This window comes from Pteropus alecto, unplaced genomic scaffold (genome assembly GCF_000325575.1).
Source record: "Pteropus alecto unplaced genomic scaffold, ASM32557v1 scaffold87, whole genome shotgun sequence".
Lineage (NCBI taxonomy): Eukaryota > Metazoa > Chordata > Mammalia > Chiroptera > Pteropodidae > Pteropus > Pteropus alecto.
Genome location: NW_006443225.1, coordinates 7257287 through 7265691, shown reverse-complemented (window position 1 = coordinate 7265691; position 8405 = coordinate 7257287). Strand labels below are relative to the sequence as shown.

Sequence of the window (8405 nt, the reverse complement as noted above, 5' to 3'; positions counted from 1 at the left end):
TCCTCATTTGGACCTACTATAAAAACCAGACCGCCTCAAACTGCATTCACGGGCATCAGGTATATTCTTAATGGTGGCTCCTTAAACTCTTCATGCTGTATTTCAAAGAGGAGGAAGAAAGAAAGTTCAACTTCCTGGGAGCATTGCCCTCTGGCCAGGCATCACCAGGGAGTTAAGTTTGCCCTGCTCTTTGGAGGATAGCTTCCCAAGAATTATTTCCAAACTTACAAAGTCAGCTACTTTGCATTTTTTAAGCATTTGACCAAAGATCTCATTTTTTCCCACTCTATCATTAAGAGATTATCACAGCTGCGAAGGTACTTAAAGGCCTAAAAATTTCCTTAGCAGAGCAAAAGATAGATTAAATGTCATATTTATCGTGTTTATTTTAGGAGGATAAGAATGTTCCCATCTTGATTATATTGAAACTAACTTGCTGAAAACTTTCCTCAATAATCTGAGCAACTTCTATACAAATGTTATTTTTTAAAATATATGGCCATTTACAAAGTGCTTTTAAAAGTATTTTCCCAGCAATCATGTGAGAAAATAGGAAATCCCATTTCACAGATGAGAAAATCGACGCTCAGAAATATTTAATTACACAGGTAAAGTTACAGGGTTTAGGAAGAGGGGGAGCAGAGGAAGAAGGAACTTTGATCCTTCTGCTTCTTCCCACCAGCTAGCTGATTCGTAGGGGGAAAAAAATTCTTTTTAGTTGTTATTATTCAGTTTCTAAGCCAAAGCAAGCATCTTTCCACTGGACCTCACTTCCTAATCTCTCACTAGGTAATTTCGAAGATAATAGCTATATAGGAATCAATTAAATTCCCACAGGAGAAATTCCCCCGTGTGGGTAAAAACCACCCAAATCATCGATACTTCGGCTTCAAAACACCTGAGCATCCAAGAAGTCATTTCCATGTGTTTCAGAATACACAGCTGTTGAACTGCCCCATCTATTTAATTTGTTTTGAAATTAATAGTTGTGTATCTTTCCATTACTAATGCCTCCCAGTGACCTTCTAGGCTGTCACCGCCTTTAACTAGAAAAACTGCCTGCTGACACATTAGTCAGCAAAACAAGGCTACCCCACGATCCCCAGCCCATCATGGCTTTACTTAGGCCAGCTGGACGGAGCTATTCCATACAAACATCTTGGTCAAGTTCATAGGAATGGATGACAGAATCTTAGATGACAGAAAAGTTTCAGGTCTTCAGTAGCCACCAACGTGAGTTTCAGGACCCTCTGTCTTCTCCAGCCTGTGGACTCTGTGTCTCTGGAGACACAAGAATTCCACCAGAAGCTGTTTGGTGTTGCAGAGAGAAGCTGTCTCTTCTGGAACAGATGTTACTTGGTAAGGCATTTTATTCAGGTTAAACATTTTTTTTGGACAATTATCCACTTAACGGAAAACCACATGTGATGCCATATGGAACTAACTGGGGGCTATTTGAACTGGGCTAGCTCCCGGGATCTGATGCGATGGACAGAGGGCCAGATCTGAAGTAAAGCCTAGATGCAAACATAGCTGAACTGTTTACTGGTAACTGTCGGTGAGTCCCTTAATTTCTCTGTTTTCTCATTAATAAAGTGAGCAATTTAGTACAGGATATCGGTAACATACATTTTGGAGCTAAAATCTTATAAATGTATTACTTTAAAGTGTTACGAAATGAAATAATGATCACAAAAGAATCACACATTGCTAAAAAGACATGTTGCTTTATGACCACCTTAAAAATAAACTGATATGATGTGCTCAAAAAGAAAGACCTGTACACATTTTAGTTGAATTAATTTTCCATTTTGAAGGGAAAATACTAGTAGCCATTAGCCTTTTGTGATTTTTCTCTATCAAGGTGAATAGCTTTCACCTGGAAATTGTCTAGAACATAAGAAATCATAGTATAGACAGAAAAGTTGTACTTATTTAAAATATATGTATATATGGATGAGGATGGAGACAGAGGGCCAGGAGCACAGGTCCTAATGTCAGGAGCCTAGGACAGACCACAGTGAAAATGGAAGACCATGTTCTAGACAGGCTGGAGGACAGATCTTTACTGCTAGGGGGCAGCACCAACCCCGATCTGAGCCACTGTTTGATGTGTGCTAATCATGAGTTGATTTTATGTAAGCATCAGGTTTTCTTCTTATTATTGGAGGATTTTTGTGGTTCCCTTGATGTGACAAAAAGCTGTGCAGCAGCATTTTAAGACTCTGGAGCTCGCACTGACAAACATTAAGGGGAGGATTATAAACAAATTTGTAGTTCATTTAAGCCAGAGGTAAAGAGGGCTCAAATTAAGCCAAGAGAACAGATCTCAAATTCAACCCGAAGACTCACCAAACCAGATGTGGATGGACAGTTTTCCAGTGATTCGAGGATGGTTTGTGTCCCTTTAATTGACAGCTATGGACCTAAGTAAGTACTATCACCTCGAACTTTCACAGTTGTGCTCATTTTAATAGTATTCGATGAGGTCCTGGTCAACGAAACTTAAAATTAAATATGCTGGCAGTTATATTTTAGACAAGTAACATTAGAGAGTTGTTTTTCTCTAATATCTTTTCTAGAAAACCAAACCTCTGAAACTACCAGAGTGGAAAAGAATGGAATCATCTTCCATGGTTGACACACAATTAACACACAATTAATTTATAAGGATGTAATCAGTGATGATCCCAGGAAGAAGAACACATTTTAAACAGACAGGACACTGACAAATCCTCAAGGCCTTTTGATTTCTTCCAAAAAATGCACTATTATTTTCTCTGGTTGACAGGCTATTGAAACATGGTACCTAGAAACAAAATTATCTTTGTAGACAGTTTGCCAATTTTTGCATAGGAAACATTTGTATTCCTGAGAAGTATGTAATTATTAGGTCAGATTGATATTTCTTATTTATGCATAATAGACAAAGAAAGATGAAATTTCTCTTCATCATACCCCTAAATTTGGGAGACAAAAGAACTCTCATAATATTACTGAGTTCATTAAAATTTTAAGAATGCCCTCCAAAACCTATGTTGATTATATGTCACATTACAAGACAAGGGAGTCAATCTTTATGTTATAGAAAACTAAAAGATAATGTAGGTTTAAAGGGCACCTTAGCAGTTTGATTATTCTGAATTTAGGTACTAAATTTGGGAAAGGCAAAATCAAGAAGAGCTGTCGAAAGAGTCAAAATATAAGTATAAGTCATAGCATTTAAACGCAAGAAAGAATAATAAGTGATATTTTGACAACACAAAACAAAAAGTAGCAACGATCCTTAGAAACTTAACTGTGTTCAAACATGAAGGACTTTGGTCAAAATGATCAGGGTTATGCAACAAGTTCAGAGTGTTACTATAATATTTTGAGAAAAGGAATCTCTGTTCTCTGAGTAGAGAATAATTTAGTCATTTTACAGAAAGAAAAAAACCCTAATATTCTAATTTTACTTTCTGTATATCATCCATTTTTCAATTTACAGTAAAGACTACATAAGCCTTTCTCTTTATGAATAGATCTCTTAACACTAAGACAACTTTGTCAAAACACAAAACAAAACAAACCAAAATGCTTAACACAATTCGTTGTTTTCTTCGATCATCATCTTTGGTATTAGAAATCTATATCATAATCGTTAGATCTTCTACACTTACAGTGTGCCCTCAAATTTGTCTATTATCTTGTTCTTTATTTATAAACTTTTTAAAAGTAATCTAAAGATATTTTTATATTTATGCACTTTAAAATATATGCTTATATGTATAACTATATATATTATTTATATATAAAACATTATATAACTATACAAGTTGATAATAAAATTAAAACCATTAAAATTAGTTATCTAAATTATAACTACCAGCATATTTAATTTAAAATTGTGTATATATTTATATATACATATATAATGGAATTTGCCATCTTAATGAACAATAATAATTTTTAAGGAAGAAAATAGACAAAATATATTTATTATCTTACATACCCATTTTGTATTTCTCAGTAACTATAGTATAATCTGAACCATTTATATTAATTAAAGTAATCAACTTTAACTAAAGTAATCAACTTTTGTTTTTCTGGACTCAAAAGAAAACTAGAAAATGATACACTACAAAATGTCTAATTTTTTTCCCAAGAGTACACATTTTATAGCATTTTAATACATTTTAGATACATACATACAGTCATGTGTGTAGCATTCAAAGACATTTAAATGTCCTGTTAATCTGTAGCATTCTGTATTAAAGTTTAGAAACAAGTGAAATCCAAAATAATGTTTCTTAAGCAATAATGGTCCTTTTAGTTCTTACTTAGAAATGTCTGTCTATGGCCATGCTACCCTGAACAACAAGCCCGATCCCGTCTGATCTTGGAAACTAAGCTGGTTCGGGCCTGGTTAGTACTTGGATGGGAGACCACCTAGGAAGACCAGGTGCTGTAGGTGTAAAAAATTAAAAAATAAGGGATTGTAAGCTGTCTAACAAAGTCCTTGCAATCTGTGAGGTCAACCAAGGGTTGCCTCACCTAAAAAATAAAAAAATAAAAAGAAATGTCTGAGCTATAATTATATTTAATATTAGTTTAAGGTCTTAAAGCTAACTAAAGATCCAAAAATTACAAAATTTACCAACACATTAAACCCTTACGATTTCACAAGGTTCACAATATTAATCTCTTAAAGACATTCATATTTAAAATTTAATTGGGCTAAGCACAATTTAATATTTTTGACATTTAATAATTTGTGGTTATAATACTAATTTATTGGGCTCATAAAACTGATATTGAATTTCTTAAAAATTTTGATCATGAGAAATTGTACCCAAATCTCGCCTTATGTAAAATATTAAGCTACCATTTTTTACATGGTAATAAGATCAGAGAAAAACCTGTAGAGTTTTTGTAAGCTAAAATTAAATTATTCTTATTTGATAAATGGGTCCTCTTTTTAATATAAATGAAATTCTGTAATATCAAACAGAAAATTAGGATCCATTACTCTCCAAACTTTTCTGATAGAAGTTAAAAATGGGGAGGAAAGAAAAGACTATGTGAGAAAGGTGACTGTAAATATGAAATCATCAGTGTAAAAAGCGAATGAGCTTCACAAGGAAAGCAAAGGCATGTATGCAGGAAAGAGCACTCTCTCATTTACATACACATATACGCGTGTAGTCACACTCATACACACATGCACACACTCACACAAAACAGACACAAGCACAGCAAAGTAAAAAAAGATTCCCTGTTTTAAATAAAGTAATCTCTCTTTCAGATACACAAGGCAGATGATCCTCTCCTGAGTTTTTGCTCTTTTTGTTCTAATGCATATCTCCAATAGACAATCATGATTACGTCCAAAATTTCTCAATGTGGTCCTTGCAATTTCAATTTCAAAACCATGATGGAATTACTCCAGTTAGAAATGCACTTAAGTTAAAGCATTAAAGGAACAGGTGGTTGTCCTAGAGGGACAAGCACAGTAAGAAGTTTTCGCAAGAACTTTGATAGGCGGTAGGAGTGGTTCTTGTGCAACTTTGTGTTTGTAGAGTCTGTCCACAAACCAGTCATCAGTAATTGGAGGCCCAAGGAAACTTCCCACAATTGGCAGAAGAAACTAAATAAAACATTTCTTAAGAATACGAAGACTAGTCTACGGCCATGCCACCCTGAATGTGCCCGATCTGGTCCGATCTCGGAAGCTAAGAAGGGTTGGGCCTGGTTAGTACCTGGATGGGAGACCACCTAGGAATACCGGATGCTGTAGGCATAAAAACAAACAAACAAACAAAATGAAGATAAGACAACACTTCTTACAAGTTTTTGAAAAGGTTGCCCAAGGCAAAGTTTGTCCAAAGTACATCAATCCAATGAGACCTGAACTCATCCATCCCTGAAATGATCTGGAGGACGAAATTCTAGAGCCTGTGCCTGTCCCTTCATCTAGGTTTCCTTCTGTGGACTCACAGGAGAAAATGAGACAGGCAGATGGTGAGACAGAGTAGATGTGTTAATAGCAAGGCAGTTTGTCACCATTGATAGTAATTTTCATATTTTCATATTTAATCAGATAATGAAAGGATTCTTAAGATGAGTCCTTATTCCTAGGAGACAAAATAGATGTATCTGAAAATAAACTCAGCAACAGCAAATAAAAATCGGGAGTTCGGACACAAGCTAGGTCCTACCTATTCTTGCAGTTGGTGAGATTCCTGAGCAGGAGGCTCAGGGGGCCTTTGGGGTGTGTCCACTCCTGAGTCGAGGGTCTTGGGCCTCAGCAGCAACGGGATCTTTAGTAGATCTCGGTGAGACTTCCAGGATTGTTGACTACTGACTCTCCCAAAGTACCACCAGGAAAACTTATTTCTCAAATAAAGCCAAGTTCATTCGGCTCATTGCAATAAGGGAGAACAAGAAGGGAGAAGTCAGAGGAGAATATTTTTAACATTGAAAGGGCTGGACTGGGTGATTTTCTGCAAAGCAAGAAACTAGTTGGCAGAGTTAACTACAGTGTTTTGAATAGGCGAGCATAGTGAGGGGAGGGTCTTAAAATGGCCTTGGATGAATAAGCTGTTAGTCTTGAAAAATAAGCAATTAGAGTTGGTTCATGGTCCCATCTTCCAAGAGCAATTATTTCCTAGATAAAGCAGCTAAGTTATTTTTGCCTCATCATTGGTCTCATCATTTTGGTCTCATCATTGTCTAGTATGCTTTTGCTCAGAGTTGTTGAGCACAGGCACAAAAACTCTGTCAGTTTGGTTTTCATAATATGAACGACATCACAGAGATAATGAATATGGGTTCTGGGGTCCTAATGCCTGTTTTCCAATCTCCAATTCCTTAGTTAACGAGCTGTGTGATCGAAGCCACTGAATTATCTTTTCTCAGTCTTGTTTTTCTGATCTGCATTATTATAGTTTATATTTATTAACCTATTCCTACTGTGTTCTGGACGCCATTTTAAGTATTTTATTTACCTCTTTACAACAGCCCAACAAGGAAGACACAGTTGGGCACCTTTGCCAGATGAGGCGACAAAAACAAAGAGGTTCAATAACTTTTCCGGACAAGGAAGTGGGGGAGCCCTGATTTGTCTATGCTATACCGCCCCCTACAGGCTCAGTGGGTGGAATGAATGAAATAATCGAAGTAAGCCACTTGGTCCCTGGCATGTGACAAATGATCGCTAAATATTAGCTGCTACTATTAATATTAAAATGAAAACTAAGTGAAAGTGCAGAGTTCAGAAGAAAACTGGATGTACGCGTCACTCTGTCTCTGACTTTGAGATGACGTCTGATGATGCAAAGAGTAAAAACCACGGCTGCTTTGTAAAAAGAGAAGAAAAACCTCTTAAAAAATAAAAACTAGTAGCACGTGATACATTATAGTCTTTCTCGTTGAACGAAACTTGCAGAAACTCAATATTAGGGACCGCGCTTCTACCACAGCCCGAGAGACAGGGACGTGCGGGTCCTCTACGTTGGAACAGAAGACAGCACCTCCTCATGAGAAGTACCAGTATTATCTCTCCATCTTTAACATTTAGCTCTAAATCACCCACCCCGGGGAGTCTGAAAATCCCACTGGCTAGAAGGATGAGTAAAACGCCTTATGCTGTCATGGCAGCTCCTCCTCACGAAGCACAAAAGTCTCAAGCAACAAAGTTGCCAATCGTCCTGGGAATGGTGTCTGCCTCCCTGAGGGAGTGACACAATAGTAACAAACACAGGTGAGTGCTTGCTGTATAAAACGCCATATGGAGTGCTTGCTGCATCTGTTAAGTCATCTAATGCTCACTCAGCCCTGTGAGATCAGCACTACCATTGCACCTACTTTAAAGGAAGACAAGTAAACTGAGGTATAATGAGGTTAAGGGCTTGCCCTAGGTCACACAGCTGAGTAAGTCACAGGCTCAGAATTGGACCCCACGCATCTTGGCTTCAGAGTTTGTGCTCATAACAACTTCGTAATGCTGCTGTGGGAACCTGTGGGACACTTCAGCTACCTTCCAGCTCCTACGGCTCTGTGCTCTGCTTCTAAAGAAGCTGAGTTCCATTTGATCTATATCATTAAACTTAGTCTGTTATTCTCCAGATTCTCTATATTCTCACTTAGATTTGGCTGATAGTTCTTTCAGAGATGTAGAAAACTATGCTAAGTCTTTCCTTTCTTTTGGGCTTTAAAACTTTTTCTTTCTCTGTACCTTATACAAAAGTATTTTGTTGTATAAGGCAATGACGTGTTAGTCATCGCATGCATATTTCCGGCCCTTATGTGTGTAGGGTACCTTGTACTTTTTTGTGAAAATAAAATGCCCTCCATCAAGAAAGAAAGAAAGGAGGGAGGAAAAGAGGGAGGAAGGAAGGAAGGAAGGAAGGAAGGAAGGAAGG

At 37.0% G+C, this 8405-nt stretch overlaps 2 pseudogenes; both read left to right on the top strand.

Moving 5' to 3' along the window:
- The first annotated feature begins 4334 nt into the window (after window positions 1-4334).
- LOC112472651 lies at window positions 4335-4456 on the top strand (annotated as a pseudogene).
- A 1207-nt stretch (window positions 4457-5663) lies between these two features.
- LOC112472743 lies at window positions 5664-5782 on the top strand (annotated as a pseudogene).
- The last annotated feature ends 2623 nt before the right edge of the window (window positions 5783-8405 follow it).